At 31.8% G+C, this 18096-nt stretch overlaps 1 non-coding gene across 1 annotated transcript; it reads left to right on the top strand.

Moving 5' to 3' along the window:
* The first annotated feature begins 13574 nt into the window (after positions 1–13574).
* On the top strand, positions 13575–13681 carry LOC112536207. The gene has a single exon (XR_003080258.1). It is a non-coding gene; the product is annotated as a small nucleolar RNA R71 (small nucleolar RNA).
* The last annotated feature ends 4415 nt before the right edge of the window (positions 13682–18096 follow it).

The following is an 18096-nucleotide window of genomic DNA, read 5'->3' on the forward strand; positions in this document are numbered from 1 at the left end:
CCGATTTTTCGATCTGACACGCGATCATCCGGAGAAATTTGCGGACGATCACGGCCGTCGATTTACAAACGAAGCCCGATCGCCACAAAACCGGTGCCATTTCGAAGCTTGAGCTGAGGAGAGTCGGGATATGTCCTCCGATCTTCCATAGCTCGCCGGAGCTCGCCGGAAATGCCCAAAAACCTTGGCTGCCTCCATTTTCTCTCTCCACCGTGAACCTCCGATTCCGGCCACCACTGTCGACAACACCGCCGCCAAAACAAAGCCAAGGCCGAGAGGAGTCGATCGGCACCAAGATCAGCGACCACCGACGCCGGAAATGCCCGTCTGACGGCCAGGAAGCTTCGCCATCTTCCTCCTCGCGAGCCGCTGCCGCCGGCCGCTGGGCCGACCCGCAGCGCCCCCGGACAGACGGCCCCGACACCGCAGCTCCTTCCTCCGTGCGCTCCTCTCTCTCCCCCGACATCTCTCTTCCTCTTCCTCGACTTCCATTCCTTCTATATCGACATTAGGCCCCCGAACTTTTCCTTATTACAACTTGGTCCCTCAACTTTCTTAATTACTTACAATTTCATCCCGCAGAATTCCAATTTGACCCCCAAACTTCTTTTTAGCCTTTCAATTAAGCCCCTAACTATTTAATTTGGGCCAAATCCGAATTATTGAAAATACATAATTACATAAATACCCCTGACCGACATATTTATTTACAAAAATACCAAGCTCACAAATTTCCATTAAAACCCCATAAAAATAACATTATACTTTCAATCCTTATTCCAAAATAAATTTCCAATATATAATTTTACTTATATAAATATGCATTTGGAAAAATTTGAATAACCAAAATATAATCATTTCTCAAATAGTTTACTTAATTAACTCCTTAAAAATCAAACTAATTGGATATGGAAAATAACTTATTTATTTATCTAACATGAACATTCAAAATTTGTATTTAAATCATTCCAATTAAACCGAATAAAAATAAAGCTAAAATTAACTTAAATAAAAACTCATTATTAAATATATAAAAAATTTCGGGTGTTACAGTGATGGGAGTCGCCACCCGAGTAACCATCGCGACACTTTTACTAATGAGTAACGTTTCTTAGATTCTATAAGGAAGTTTACACCACAAAGTCTAGAGATGGATTTTGAAGCCACCTTCCTTATTTGTGTTTATTAGTCTTTAAATTTATTGTTTAACAAAACATTCCCTATAAATGCAAGCAATTTATACACAGGCATATGAAATCAACACACAATACACCTAAGTCTAACCTATTTTATTCAAGCCCAGCCTATATTTAAGTTATTTATCTAGCTTACTAACCAATTATGTATAAGGTCCACCTATTCTAGCCTAATTACATGTTATGCTCTTTGGATTCCAGTCTTTAAGCCTAATGGACTACTTGTTATGAGAAGGCTCGTTCATTGTGATCTCAACTCTAATTAAGTTCAATCCCTAACTAAACATGCCAAAGCCCGCTAGTCTAATTGGACTTTAGGGTTTAGGTCTAGTTAAAGTGGATTAGCCTATTAGACTATCAAATTCATGTTAGATCAGTTTTTAGCCCTAGGTCTATGTGGCCCATTTTTATTAATCAGTCGCTTAGTTATGTATTGGGTTAACATATAATAAATAATAAAAAATAATAAAGAAGACAAAGGAGAAAAGAAAATCTTAATTATTACAACCTGCCTACAACTACGATTACCAAACCAGAAAGACCTAAAACTATATAGAGGTCGAGAATACATTGAAATATGCCAAAAATGCAAAAAATAAAAGGGCCAGCTTGATCAGCCAATCGGCTCAGTATAGAGCTAATTGGCTCTGTATTGAGCCGATCAGCTCTAGAGTCCCAAGGTGAATTTCTGTCAGTTTTCCTTCGTTTGCCAGTACAATCTCACACTCCATAGTCGATTTTCACATTCACATGTGTTAAAATAATTAATTAAGATGAGATAAAATAGATAAAAATAACAAAATAAAAGTTACAAAAGCTAAAAATAACCTAATCACTAAACCCTAAAATGTTATAAACTAACAGAAGGTTATTGAAACAAAAGAAAAATCATGTTTTATTTAGGCTTAATTACTAAATCACATTAACAATAAGATTTAGATTAACCTTATAACATGTTTTTTTTATATCAAATCTACAATCCTATTTGGCAAAATATCATATCTAAAAACTCTAGTTCTTAATATCATATTCAAAATTCTATTGTCATGCATATTAATAAAAACCTAATCTAATCATATTTATCAAAGATAAAAACTCTGATCATGCTTCTAAGAAAAAATAATATAAAAAATAAAAGGAATGAAAGAACCGCTTTTTTATGATGGATGCATACGTATCATGGAAGAAACCCTCATGTTGTCACTGTATATGTTGGATCTGCAAGTCTCGGGCGATGAGGAAGCAGTTGAATAAAAAACTGGATAGGAATCGAGAGCTGGATCTGGCTTTATGAAATCCTCTGTCGATTAAAAAGAAGTTTCAAAAAATGCTCTTTCTTAAGCGGCTTGAGTCTTCAAATATTAATTACGATCATTAGTACAATGCTTTTTGTTTCCTTTTGATTTTCTCTCTTTTCTCTCTTTCTCAGTGTTTCCTTTTACTTAATTTCACTTACGATCGAATATCAATTCTCCCTCCTTCTTTGAAATCCTAAACACCTCTTACTGTTTATAGAGGTAGAATTTTAAACGAAGTCCTAGAAAAAGGGGTAAATTCTAGAAAATATAAATAATTATCCCATTTATTTATTTAAAACTTAAGTAATTATCGATAAAATAATGATTATCGTCAAGAAAACCTTCTAGAATTTGTATCTGGACATTAAATCTTTCGAAAAGATGATGTCGGAGAGTCAAAAGTCAATTGATTCTATAAGGACTGATTGGCTCTATATAGGAAGTTTTAAAATTTATAATTTAGTCCCTGATTTTTTAATAATTGCCATTTTGACGCTTAAACTTAATTTTTTGACAATTAGGTCCAAATTGATTTCAAAAAGCTACTTCCAGCTGGATTAACCTTGACCCTAGCCTTGAATTCATCTGTCCTTCACCTTCTAAGACTCGAGAAAGCAGTAACTTTCATCATAGGATTTTTCATTTTTCCCTTGATATCTAGATTTGGAAAAAGGGTGTTGAGAGCCCCCTTCCTCTATTTAACTCTGAGTGACTACTCTTTATTTGCTCAACTACCGCATCAACAGCATGAGTGAGACTACTAGAGGTGTCCTGTAGCCCCTACAAAAGCATATTAAGAGGAGCTCATGAGCTTTGTTGGAGCCATCTTTCGCCAGTTTGAGGTACCTTCGAGATGTCAGCCTAGGTCTCCTTTTCCTTCATGCGGCCTTTAGCTTTTGGAATCTTGAGGCTCATGTGTTTTGAATTTGGACCTTAGAGGTATGGCACTTATTTGAAGAGTTATTGTCCATCCTCACTTTCTACCTAAAATTAACCGATGGGCTTATCCTAGACCCTTTGGAGGTCCCTTGGCTACACGAGGTCTCTAGTTTCTTCGACAACATGTTTAATTACCTAATCATAATGGCAAAATATCATATTTAAAAATATACTTCTAATTAAATCTAAAACCTTAACTGGCAAAATATCAGATTTCAAAATCCTAAGTTCTTACTATCAAAGTCAAAACCCTACATATTCATAAATAAACTAATATAACCAAACTAATCATAAATCAAAATCCTAATTATGTTTCTAAGGACAAATAATAAAAGAAAAGAAATAAATAATGAAAGAACTAATTTTATGATGATGGAGAATGCTTGATTGAAGAAATCCTTAGGTTGCCACCGTGAGTGTTGGATTTATGAGTCTCAGGCGATGAGGAGGAAAATTGAATCGAAGACTGGATAGGAATCCAGTGCTGGATCTGGCTTAGAGAAAACTTTTGTCGATTTAGAAATAGTATTCAAAAATGATTTTTATTTAATAGCTTGGATCTTCTAATGACGACTAAGAACGATAGTGTTTTTTTCTTTCTTTTCACTCTAGATTTTCTCTTTACTTTTTCTTTCTCAGTGGCTTACAAATATCGATCTCACTAACTGCCAATTTTTAGTTTTTGATCCGCTCCCCAAAATCTTAAACACCTCTTTCTATTTGTAGAGGTAGGATTCAAAAAAACCTAAAAAAAGCAATAGATTTTAGGAATATATCAATAAATATCTCATTTTATTTTAAAAATTTAAATAATTATGGATTAAAAATATGATATCATCAAGGAAACCTTCTAGACTTAATCTCTGGACGTGAAATCATCACAAAAAATGATGTTGGAGTGCAAAAATCTCAGTCGGCTCTAGGTAGAGCCGACTAGCTCTATGTAGAGGAAGTTTGAAAAAGTTCAATTAGGTCCCTAAATTTATAAAAACTATTGTTTTGATTGCCAAAGTTAATTTTTTCTAACAGTTAGGTCTAAATTGATTTCAAAAATATAAATTCAGCTGGATTAACCTTGACCTAGCCTTGGACTCGCTTGTCCTTCATCTCCCGAGACTCGAGAAGGCAGTAACTTTAATCATAGGGTTTTTTATTTTTTCCTCGCTATTTAGATCTGGAAAAGGAATACTGACAGCTGCCCCTGATTTGTCAAAATTTATGAGCATGCAAATCCATTAAATAAATAGAGACAAATCATAGACATCAAGGATATAGCAAAGGGATATGTGAGTTATAGAAGCCATGCCTTGTAAGCTCAAACTTTCTATTGCTGATTTAATGTAGGGGCCACGCCCATTTAAGTTGAGGACTTTGCCTGCTTATGTTGAGAACTTTGCTTCACTCGGGATTTGAGGACTTCGCCTGCTTGGATTTGAGGGCTTCGCCTAGTTGGATTGAGTGCTTCGCCTACTTGGATTGAGGACTTTGCCTGCATTTTTGAAACTACGTCCATTGGAATTGGGATCCACACCCATGGAATTGGAGCTACACCTATTGAATTAGTGATTGCAGAGACTTCCCTCTAGCTATATTCCATTTTAGAAAACATTTTGCCGCTTCGAGTCAATTTGGTAATTTTCCACTTTCGAGTATTGATACGCGCTATCTGCACATGGTAAAGTGCACCGATCGTATCAAGTAATATAATGATAAGTAAGAGTATTGTTCAATCATATATTAATTTTTAATAATCAAAATATTGTTTGGGTGTAATTATATTTAAAAGTAAAATATTCTTAAAAATAAAGATTAAACGATTAGTAAAATTATAAAAAATAAAACCTATTTAGGTAGTGAGTCCCCTAATAAGTTAAGTATTTATGAAACATATAACAATTAATTCAAATGAAGAGTTGAGTTGGCATTCTAAAAAATTAGGTTTAAACCTTTCTCAAGTGATTAAAACCCTAATTCCTAAGAGGAAGGAAATGAATTTCTTCTCAAACCCATTCACTTAGGTCATGCATTAAGATTAAGGAACTATTGAACTAAAGGATCTTGTAGATCTATCTTTAGTATCCTAATAAATTTTGAATTCCTAAGATGTGATCATTCATAAAAAGTTATATCTAATCAGTTTATGAAAATAAATCTCAATCAATACATCGACTTACCAATTGAAATAGATAATTAAGCAACCAAAGGGACAAAGATAGTATCTAAACTATGAACTTATTGCCCCCGAGATTTGAACTCCTTCCAGCATCTTCAAGATTAATCTTTTTCTTTGATATGAAAGTTTTTCAACTCGATCTAAATCTCTTTTTGGAGTCAGATGCAATTGATCTTGCATATTTCAGGTTCAGAGAACCCATCTTTAATATTTTCTGTCTTTGGAGGTCCTTATTGTTCTCAAGGTTGTTATTAATGTAATGAGGGATAAACTTGGCATTCTTACTTTGCCCCCAGTGTGTTGAATGGATACACTACCTCGACTTCAATCTTATTATATCAAATACTATCTCCTTTTTATTTTTATTTTTTTTCTTTTTCTTTCACTTTCTCTCTCTTCAAGAGTTATATTGTATGTAGTAGAAATGTACCTAGGATTATCATTTGTGTCTAAATTAAATAAATCAACTTGAATGAAATTAATGTCAAACATATCATGTAATAATCTTTGTAATGTAGAATACCATTAAGATAAATATCATAAAAGAAGTAAAAATTAAAGTTATATCATTAATCCCAAAAGCATAATCATATTTTTGTGTTAAAACAAATTAAGTGCTGAATCTTGTGAAGCTTCATCATCTTCAGATGGTAGGTCTTTAATATCTGTAGCTTGAGAGTTTAATATCTGTAGCTTGAGAGTTATATCTTCAGATGGTAGGTCTTTAATTTCTTCTACTTGTAAGTCATCATCATATAAGCCTACAAAGGTCTTGGTATTCATCATCTGCAGCTTTTCCACCTAAGATGGGAGGACATTTCGAACTACCATCCAAACATAATCCTTTTTAGAAGGCTTATTCTTTATTAAAACTGCTTTATTCCTCCATCTAGTCAAGAAGTTAGAAAAGGTAGGCTTTTCCAACCTATGGTACCAGTTCACAAGTAACCCTTCTAATGAGAGTACAAACAGCTTGATGATTTGGGTTTTCGCTAAATGGATAGTACTCATGAAAATACCATATTGCTTCAAGTGCACCTTTGGATCTCCGATTCCATTGAGCTTTTGCAATTCAGGCATAGAAAATTTGGGAAATAACTTGTCCTATCCAGTCAACATCAATTCGTCAAAATCAAAGGTTGAATCTAAACCTTGATCTTTCTATATATCTTGTATCTTATTGAGCCTTTTAGTCAAACTATGCAGAATTTGAGATTAGATAACAGCTTTTGCAATAAGAGTCGACTCTTTCTTAGCTTGTTCTAGCATGTAGTCATCTAGATTCTAGAGGTGTTCACCATGTGCTTCCACATCAAGAGTAGCAATTGTAGGGGTAGTAGCAGCCTTTTGGATAGTCTATTTCTCAAAAATCTCAACCAAAGCTTGCTGGAGTTTCTCTCAAATTATAATTCATAGGTCAGCCATGATTGCAGTCTTGATAGCATCAAAGTCTTACTTATAGGCTATCTTTGTTTCAACTTATGAAGTATTACTTCTTGTACTCTTGTCTTGATTGCTAGTGAAATGGGCCCTTTTGATATCCATTCTTATCTTATCCAAACTAAGAACGATAATCTAAAATGGCTTCAAAACAAAGAGTTAGTGTGATGCATAAGATGCATGGTATACATGATGTATGTGAAATGCAAAAAAAAAAAGATTATAAAATATAAAGAAATTTACAAAGTACTAATCATCCTTCCAACCTTATTACTCCTGCACACGGTTCATGGTGAATCTTTCTTTCCTAGGATTTTGGGCCTAGGCTTCCCACCAACATCGAAAAGTAGGCCCAACATGCATGTCATAAACTCTCAAAAGCATATTTAAAACAAACAAGAAAATGTTTCTTAGTATAAATATAAAGCCTGCATATTTTGGGCTTGAGGCCTAATTCCACAATTCTTTAGGCTAAGGCTTTCCAATACTTAAGCTTAAGTACTTCTAAAGAGAAACATCTCAAATAACAAGCAATAGGGTTCCTAAGGAAGATTGTTACTATCATTACTGTAAGCTGAGTCTTGGGTAAGGATAAAAGGCTCCCACAAGTAAAATGTGCTCTTCCTTGGCTCATCTCCCCACTTAACAGTCCATGCGATGAAGGAAATTCACTCATTAATTGTGAGTGATGGTTGGCCAATATCGCAACTCTAGGGTTCAAGTGGAACCAAAGAACTATTTATTGATGCCATCGGGGCTAATAGGGACCAATGTACACAATGTGTGAAAGTGTAGTGATGTAAGAATAATCTATTAAATAATAAAACTAAAGACAAACGTACACTAGAATCAGCTTCTTTTATCCCCAACAGATTTGCCACTATGGGCGGTGGTTTCAGGCGCGCACCCAAGTGTCTTTAGCAACTATGGCACTGTAAGGCTTTTCAATCTAATCAGAAATATACTAACTAGTTACTAAGACTAGCACGGAGATGGAAGTCACCACTCGAGTAATTATTGAGAAACTTTTACTACGAGGTGAATCTCTAAAGAAATTATAAGGCCACTTATTATAAAGACTAAATATCAACACCAAACAATAAAAGCAAATCTAAATATTCTAGACCAGTATTTTGGAAAAGAAGAACATTGATAAAATAGATATAAAATAATTATAAAATAAATATGAAATGATTTTGATAAATAAAAACTATATGATAAAACTAGTATTTAGCCTAGCCATTTACTTAGTAACCTTCTTGTTGTACTTTAAGCTTAGATCAAATGAATGAGATAGTGATGTATTTTTTCCTTTAATTACTCAAACTAATGATGCAACTAAAGTTTCTTCTATCAATACGGATTAAAGTAAAGATAGTGTCTCTAATACATTCAACCTAAATATTTTCATAACAAGTATTATTATTAAATTGATATGATGGTCAACCAATAATAATAATTGAAATTAATGAAGATATATATATATATATATATATAAAGCTAAAAAGATTATTTATCAAATAAATAAATAACAATATTCATACATAAGTAAAAAGGCTAAACTAAACACTTATGAAACTAGTCTAATATATTTAACCCAATGATCATGGGATTAAAAAGAAAGATAAAAATAAAACAGAAAATAAAGCTCCATCGAAATCTAGAATCTTTCAAATGGAAAGATGATTGGTTCTCACTCTCCACTTCTTAAAAATCTTTTTAGATCTTAAAAGAACAATGAAAACTAAAACTAAATGTTTGTGCAAGATGAACCGTAGAGAATTGCAGAGAGAAGAATGATGAACAAATGCAACAGAGAGCATATCGGAGAAACGTCTTCTCTTCTTTTAGAACTAGATTTGTAGAAATATATATAAAGTAGAGTTCTCCTATATATATGTCTCCCTAAAGATAAATATACCAATATAAGCCTATCTAAAAGATAAGACTATAAGTATCCTTATCTCCATCAAATATTATCTTATAATAACTCTTAATATAAATTTTAATAATTATACAAAATAACTAAAATGTCCCTTAGGTAAATAGTAAAAATGGGTTAGCACAACAAATAGCAAGTCCACATGTCTCAATCTTAGGCCTTGACACAAACATGTCCAATTAAGCTCCTTTTTGAGTAATTTTCTCTATATTTCCTTCTTTGGCTAATGTTATCTGAAATTAGACAATGAAGCTTCAGTAAGTTATAAATACTTATTTTCACCATATTATATATAGAAAACATACCATTAAAGCTCTAAAATACTATAAATAACTATATATAATTTGGACCTATCAAATACCCCCACACTTAAATCTTTACTTGTTTTTAAGTAAATAGCAGCTTAGGAATTAATTTTTGTAAAAATTATGAAGGACAATCATACTCAGCCTTAAGATATTATTCAAAAGAATCTCACTAATACTCTAATCATGTCAACCAAAGAATAACTTGAATCATTTAAAATTTCTCTAAAAGTGTAAATTCAATCATTGTTAACAAAAGATTCAAGCATCCAATCTTTCACACCAGTTTCACAACAAATAGTTTAATTCATCTTTAAAGGATATAACTATTGTGCATAATCCAAATCATTATAACCCTATTCAAAAGGGAAAAACCTCCATTCATAAACAAGAGATCAATAGATATTTATACATTTTTATATCACTTATTTTTTAAGCTCCTTTTTTTTTTCTTTCTTCTTTACACCCCTTGGATTTAAACTTAGATACTTGTGGATTATTTTCTTTCTTGAGATGTCAAGCGTTTTTACGCAAATACAAACATAGATAATGAATGTACCTGGTTACTCAACAAAACATACATCAAGATGCTTTGCATACTCATGATCTTAATTGTCTTTTTACGCAAAAATCAACATTGGTCATATGGAGATTCCCGGTTACTAAGCAACTAAAGCTAGTATAGTAGATTATTAAACTTAGAGCCTTTACTTGCCTACAACATATCTCACAAAATTTAGGCAAGCTAATTTAATAACGTCAAAATAATAATTTAATCATACATATCTAATTATATCCAACTCAAACTTGTCAAACTACTCATTATGTCCATATACAAAGAATGGCTACTTGATCATTTAAGTGCAAATAAACTCATGAGTTCACATATACATGTTAAATATAAATTCAAGAATTCAAAAAAAACTTGGCATAATAGCATTCTTTCATTGGCTCTTATATAAAAAAATAACAAAAAGCTGAGTAGAAAAATTTAAAATTTTATAAAAATTTAATCAAAGTTGTTAATTCACATAGCATATTAAATAAATAAATAAATAAATAATTCTATTTTCCTTCCACACTGAAGTTTGACATTGTTTTCAATGTCATTAGCATTTATGAAATTAAAAAATAAGAAAGGAGGAGAAAGATAGAATATTTCCCTGGATTTTAGCAATGCGTAGAAAGCCATGAACATAAATTTCAATATTCATTAATCCAGCCTTAGAAGCACACTTGACCACATATCATTGATAAATATAAAAGAAATAGAAAGAAAGTAGATAATTTAAGTCATTTACATCAAAAATGAAAATCTTAAAGAAAATAGAAAGGTAAAATCCTAAGATAATTAACATTATAATAACTAAAAGAATCCTAAAATGAAGTCCTAGGTCAATGACATGCTTATGCATTAGGAAGGGATGGATATGTATTTAATTTTTAAAAAGAATGTTTTAAAGTAAAAAGGATTTAATTTTCGTACATATGTCAATTAGCCTTAACCTTAATAATTTCTAAAAATTAAATTTTAGGGAAAATTAGCCAAGGAAGGAGTCGAGTCGCGCCTCCTGCGACTTGGCAGATGTGTCGTGACCTCGCGGAGTGCTGTTGGTTGAGCATCTGCCTTGCTCGTGGAAGAAGGTTGCGTGCTCGTGGATGTCTGCTGCACGACCTGCCCTGCGCTTAGCAGATGGTCTACGACGAGCGGAGGTGCCTTGCTCCTGCATTTGCTTGGTCGCTGATGGTTCCGTGAGCAGTAAATTGTTGGTGGTTATTGTTGCAGGCCTATGCAATAATTCGCTGCTACAATGTGTCTCGCTCCGATTTTTTCTAAAATACTTGTAATTAACTTTTACACGCTATAAGGGCAAATAATCAATGAAAATATAAATTTAAATGAAAATTATAAATTGTAATACTTAAATAAAGAAACTGACAATTTAAACTAAAATTTAAATTTATTAATAATTTAAATAAAACAAAAATTTAAAACTAAAAAGTCATTAAAACTAAAAATAACTAATAAAAAAATTAACTAATGATAAACATATTAAAAGAGCTAAATCTAATCCTACAAGAAAATGAGACATGCCTAAAGTCAAGTGATTTTTAATTAATATTTCCTTAATAATCAATGAATATGCAACACACACTAAACACACAATATCCACATAATAACATAAGATCTATTAAATATGAAGACATATTATAAAAAAATTGATACATTACCACATGGAGAAATATTACCTTTTAGGAATCAAAGAAGGTAGGAATGCTGATATTTACTTTATAGGCTTACAAAATAAACATAAAATACTGAAATGAACAAAATAAAAGAAAAAACTAAATTACATAAGAATAAAATACAATTGCTAAGTTTTATTATCTATAGCTAAATATTCCTCATTATGCTCATGATGGGCGTTCATCCATGCACTCCACCTCTTAGTCATAAGCTATTCCTTTCAAGTATAGTTTTATACTTTTAATGTGAATAGCTAAAGTGTGATGAAAGTTCTTATCAATTAAGAATAGAATACAATCATATAATTTTCTATAAACATAAGAATCTAAACAATCAACATATAAATACTCATCAATAGTATATTTAGAAGATAAAGTTAGAGAATCAAACACTTTAAATTTTACAGTTTCTCCTAAAACTATCATAGTATGTTTTTCATTATGCACATCAGTAACTGTTCTAATAGTTTCCATGAAAGGTATATCAAGAAGTATAGTTGTTGGTGTATTTTCCATATCAAGCACTACAAAATCAACAAGAATTATTAACTTACTTACTTGAACTAGTAAGTCTTCCACTATACCTCTAGGATATTTTATTGATCTATCAGCAAATTGTAGAGTCATAGTGGTGAGCTTCAATTTACCCAAGCCAAATTGCTCATAAATTAAATAAGGCATCAAGTTGATGCTTGCTCCCAAATCTAACACCATTTTTGTAACCTATTTGTCATCCATTATAATATCAATGGTGAAGCTACCAGGATTCTTTATTTTAAAAGTCAATTAATGTTGGAGCACTGCACTTGCTTTTTTTGATACTTGTACTTTTTATTATTCGCATATCACCTTTTGTTGATATTCAACTCTTTAAAGAACTTTGCATAAGCTAGCTTATTCCTAATAACATCAAACAAAGCTAAATTAGTGTTAAATTTAGAGAGCATCTTAATATTTTTATAAAATTATTTGCTCTCTTTGAATCGATTTAGAAAAAGAATAAGTGGCTTATAAGGCTGAGATGCCTTATGGAATTCAGGTACAAAAAATATTTCATTTTTTTTTCACAAGCCTAAGATTAGGCTCTACTTTTTCTTCCTTTTGCATGCTCTCTTTATTTATTTTTACTTCCACTAATCCATCACCTTTAAATGTACCTGCATAAGAAGAAGAATTTCTTTCAGTTGCCATATCAATTTTATTATCAACAACCTCACCTTTTTTTATAATGGTAATAGAATTGGCTTGTTGAGATTGACTTGATAGTTTCTCTTTCTTAAGCTCTTAAACAACTTCAACAATCTGTCTCATTTGAGCTTCTAAACGTTTCATTAAAACTTTAATATAATCTGTCTTTTTCTCATTCCTCTCCATCCTATCATGAGAAGCCATCATAAATGATTGAAGTGTTTCTTCCAAACTTGGCTTTCTTTTCTCATTAGATTGAAAAGTTTGTTATTGATCTTGAACGGAAAGATTGGAGCTCCTTTGGAATTGAGAGAATATTGGTTTTGGTGATGAGGTTGATTTGGGTTTCTTAATATTTGTGGTGGATTTTGATTATTATATCTCCAAGAAAAATTTGGATGGTTTCTCTAACTTGGCTTATATGTGTTGGAATAAGGATCATTCATAGGCTGCTTGGGTTGGCAAGATTCCATCAAATTTGCTTGGTCATATATATTTTCTTTATAATTATTAAAAGATAAATAAATATTAGCACCATGACCATAAATACTATAAATACCACATGCTTCATTACTTGGTGTATTTTTTATTGAGGCAAGCATCTTAACTTGCTTAGTCAATTCAACCAATTGCATGGCCATCTCACTGCTATTTTCTACTTCATTCACTCATACTCTTTTTGTTCTCACACTCTTTTGTTGTAAGTTAGCTCCTAACATCTAAAGGATATCAAAAGCCTCATCAGCAGTCTTTTCTAACATAGCACCCCCAGCTGCATTATCGACCATATATTGATACTGTTATATTAACCTATCATAAAATGATTGATTAGTTATTGGAAGTGGATATTCGTGGTGTGGGCATTGCAACAAAAGTGATTTGAAGCGATCCCATGCTTCATGAAAGAAATCAGTATCCTTTTGATAAAAATTAGAAATTTTAGGTCTTAATTCTTTGGCTTTTGATGTTAGTATAACTTACTTATAAAATTTTAATAAACTTCATCCTAAGTTCTTAAAAAATTAGAAAAAAAAAGGTTATTGACCAAGCCTTTGCTCTTTCTTTCAAAGAATAAGGAAAATACCTCATTCTTAGTTGATCCTCATTAAGTCTAGATAATGGAGAAGTATGAACTATAACATAAAACTCTCTAATGAATCTTAATGCATCCTCACTAGGCATTTCCATAAAATAAATAAAATATATTAAAATATATATTCTTAATTTCATATTTCCTAAATGCATCACCTAGTATTCCTATATGCATCACCTAGTACTATGCATGAATTAGTGTTACCAATTATAAGCAATGCATAATCTTTTACAATCATTTACCTTTCAACTCCTATTTCTCTTGGTGGGTTTGCCATGATCTCAACTTCTTCTAGTTTTTCCTACGAGGCATACAAAATAAAAGAAAATTTAAAATTTAAATACTTAAAATAAATAAAAATAAAAAATAAAATAAAAACACATAAATAAAACACTTCAGAAAACAAATACAAGACAATTTGACAATCAATCAATATAATAAAGTTTGGATACAGTTTCCTAGTAATGGCGCTAAAAACTTGATGTGTCTAAGTTAGTACCTGCAAGTGCACGAACCGTTCTTATAGTAAAATGGTATATTCACCACGAGGTCGATCTTATCAACATAAAACAATAAAAGTAAACCTAAACACTCTAAACCAGTATTTTGAAAAAATAGAATATTTATAAAATAAATATGCAATGATTATGATGTATGGTGATGAGTCTTTTTCTTTAATTACTCAAATTAATGATGCAACTAAAGTTTTTTCTACCAATATAGATTGAAGTAAAGATGATGTCTCTAATAAATTTAACCTAATTCATAACAAGTATTATTATTAAATTGATAATGATGATCAACCAAAAATAATAATTGAAATAAATAAAAATATGAAGGTAAACAAAACCATTCATCAAATAAATAAATAAAAAAAGTTCATACATAAGTAAAAGAGCTCTAAACTAAATACTTATGAAACTAGTATAACATATTTAACCCAATGATCATGATATTAAATAGAAAGACATAAAAAAAACACAGAAAAGAAAGCTCCCTCGAAATTTAAAATCCTTCAAGTAGAAAGATGATTAGTCATCACTCTCCATTCTTAAAAGACTTCTTAGATCTTAAAAGAACAATGAAAGTTAAAACTAAGTATTTGTATAAGATGAACTATAAAGAATTACAGAAAGAAGAATAGTGGACAAATGTACATGAAAAATGTAGTAGAGAGCATATAGGAGAAACCTCTCATCCTCTTTTGTTATAACTAGATTTGTAGAGATATATATAGAGTAAAGTCCTCCTCTAAATAAGTCTCCATAAAAATAAGTATACCAATATAAGTCTATATAATAGATAAGACTATAAGTATTCTTATCTCCATTAAATATTATCCCACAATAACTCTTAATATAAATCTTAATAATTATACAAAATAACTAAAATGCCCCTTAGGTTTATAGTAGAATTGGACTAGCTCAACAAATAGCAGGTCCACATGTCTTATTTTTGGGCCTTGACACAAATATGTCCAATTAAGCTCATTTTTTAATTTTTTTCTTCATAATTTTCTTTTTGGTTAATATTACCTGAAATTAGACAATAAAATCTAAATGAGGTATAAATACTTATTTTTGATCATATTATATATAGAAAACATACCATCGAAGCTCTAAAATACTCTAAATAACTATATATAATTTGCATCTATCAAAAAACAATGTAAAATATTTTTTTCTTTCAAAAATATTGTGATTTCAAAAATACAGTGGTATATATTAGGTATATATTTTTTTAAGAAATGGTATATGTTATTGGCAATTTGGTATATCTTTTTATAATTTTTATGATATTTAATTTTTGGTATATGTTTAGTATATGTCTTATATATGTTTAGTATCCATTCAATAATATTATTTTAATTGCATATCAATCCATTAGCCGGATGTATACGTAATTAGCATTTAAAACTATTTTTTTGTATCTGTTTTATATATTTTAATATATATTCGTATATAATAAATATATAACTAGTATTTGAAATTGTTTTTTTTATCTATTATAGTATATGTTTCAATACATATTAGGTATACATTTAGTATATAATTAGTATCTAGAACTTATTTCTGAAATTATATTTTAGTATTTATTTCGTATTTTTTGGTGTCAATTTTACATATTTTGGTATCTATTTAGTATAAATTTTAATATACATATAAAGCTAGTATATAAAACTGAGTCACAACCCGATCTATGGGCCCGTGACCGGCACTACGAAATGTGTAGGCGTAAGGCCATCAAAACCCGTAGCAAGCCTGATTATTCGTTATCTCTATCAAGTATAATTTCAATTTTATCCATTATAATACTAATTCATCACCAACTCTTAACCACCAAAATACTACATATTTTATTCAGTCTACCAGCATAAATAGGCAATACCTAAATTTACATGCCTTTACAAAATGATAAGTTTGAAATTTACTATTACGGAGAATCTAGAATTTTAAAAATCAACATACTAATAAAATCAGTTATATTAAACCCAAAGATGAAGAAAGTAGGGCTGCTAGAGGAAAAGAAGTGCGGAAACTAACAAACACCTAAAAAAAAGTTAAATTTAAGATTGTCAGTCTCGAGAGTAAGTTAAAATCGTATATCCAAAAATGAATACAACCACTTCAATAAAATATTTGTTTAATCAAATGAAATACTAGGTCATGTAAAAATGCCCGTCATGCCATAATTTAATAAAAATATATTTTTCATACTATAGGACAAGTACGTCAGCAGAACTCTAACCTCAACACTAACAGCCTTAGCCTTTTGGCTCTCTCACCCCAACAGGACTGGCGCCTAGAGAGTGAAGCTCGACCAGGATCCTTAAATCCAGTCTGGTCACTTAATTTCTAATAAAGCCGACGCCTAGAGAGCAACGCTTGACCATGGACCTTTAATTTGGCACTCAAAATTTACATAGCCCAGAGAGTTAAACTCGACCAGGGCAAGTCTTAAAATATTCTTTTACTTATATCGGTGCACATGCGGTCCTGATGCAATCCATCAGGTGGCATGTTCTACTACCGTCTTATCCCGAGTCAACATGCATTCACAATATCAATGATATAGAGAATGATATAGGAATAGTAAATCAATAAATAATTTAAATCTTCAAATCAATAAATCAAAATTTCTATATAAAACTTTAGCATGACACATGTATAGTAGATATATGACTTTAACTCACAGTTCTAACAACTCTCTTGCTCTACTCCTATGCCTCGGGTGGAACGAGTTGAAATGATGGATTATCTATTCACGGGAACAATTCAATCAATAAAAGTAAAATATTTAACAAGTAACCCTAGGCCTAGATTCCTAGAACTGACTGTCTAAGAATTTCGACTCGGATAAATTCTACCAAAAATTTGGCAGAACCTTCCCTTAAAATACGGACGTTTACCCCCTGTATAATGGGTCCAGGACCTGCCAGAAACACTTCTAATATTAATCAATTAATTAACGGGAGTTGGGCCACCAAAACTACATTATTTTTTTTTCGACTCCACAACACATCACAGACCACCAATTATTGGCAGACGGTCTGACACACTATTATTTTGACAATCAATCCACACATAATTTTCTGGTATACAACACCATAATTAATCAAATTTTTTTTAATTAACAATCTCTAAAAATCAACGATTAGAGAATTCCCGAGACGTTTAATAAATCGGTCGACTCGCCTTCAGCCGCCGGAGTCCGATCGACGAACCGAGCGCGCCTACGTACTTAAAATAACATACAAACGATAATTCTAGCATTTGATTCTTCAATCCAATCCCCGATTGTGCATAGAAAGTCACAGACAGTTCGACCGTTGATCTCAAACGGAGTTCGATCGCTACAAAATTAGTGCCATTGGAAAGCTTGAGTTGAGGGGAATTCATCCATGAACTCCGATCGACCATAACTCGCCGAAGATGGCCGAAAAATTCTAAAAACTCGGCTGCCTTCACTTCATCGGAACTCTCTTCTCCAGTCACCATTGCGGACATTGCTGCCCCTATTTGAGAGTCCACAAGACGCTGGTCATTTTAGGACTGAAACCACTGCCATTGGATGCCGAAAATGCTAGGAACGACATCAGAGAGCGACTGCCTTCTTCTCCACTTTTTGCCGTCATAGCCATCGCCGCACTCACGGCCAGCCTCTACCTCCTATCGCCACTGCTACTGGTCGAGCCTCCTCCACCATTTCGCCATTGATGCCGACAAAAGCTTCTCCCTTCTTCGATCTCCTTCTCTTTTCTTTCTTTTCTTATCT

The sequence above is a fragment of the Ricinus communis genome, chromosome 8 (genome assembly GCF_019578655.1).
Source record: "Ricinus communis isolate WT05 ecotype wild-type chromosome 8, ASM1957865v1, whole genome shotgun sequence".
In the NCBI taxonomy this organism is placed as follows: domain Eukaryota; kingdom Viridiplantae; phylum Streptophyta; class Magnoliopsida; order Malpighiales; family Euphorbiaceae; genus Ricinus; species Ricinus communis.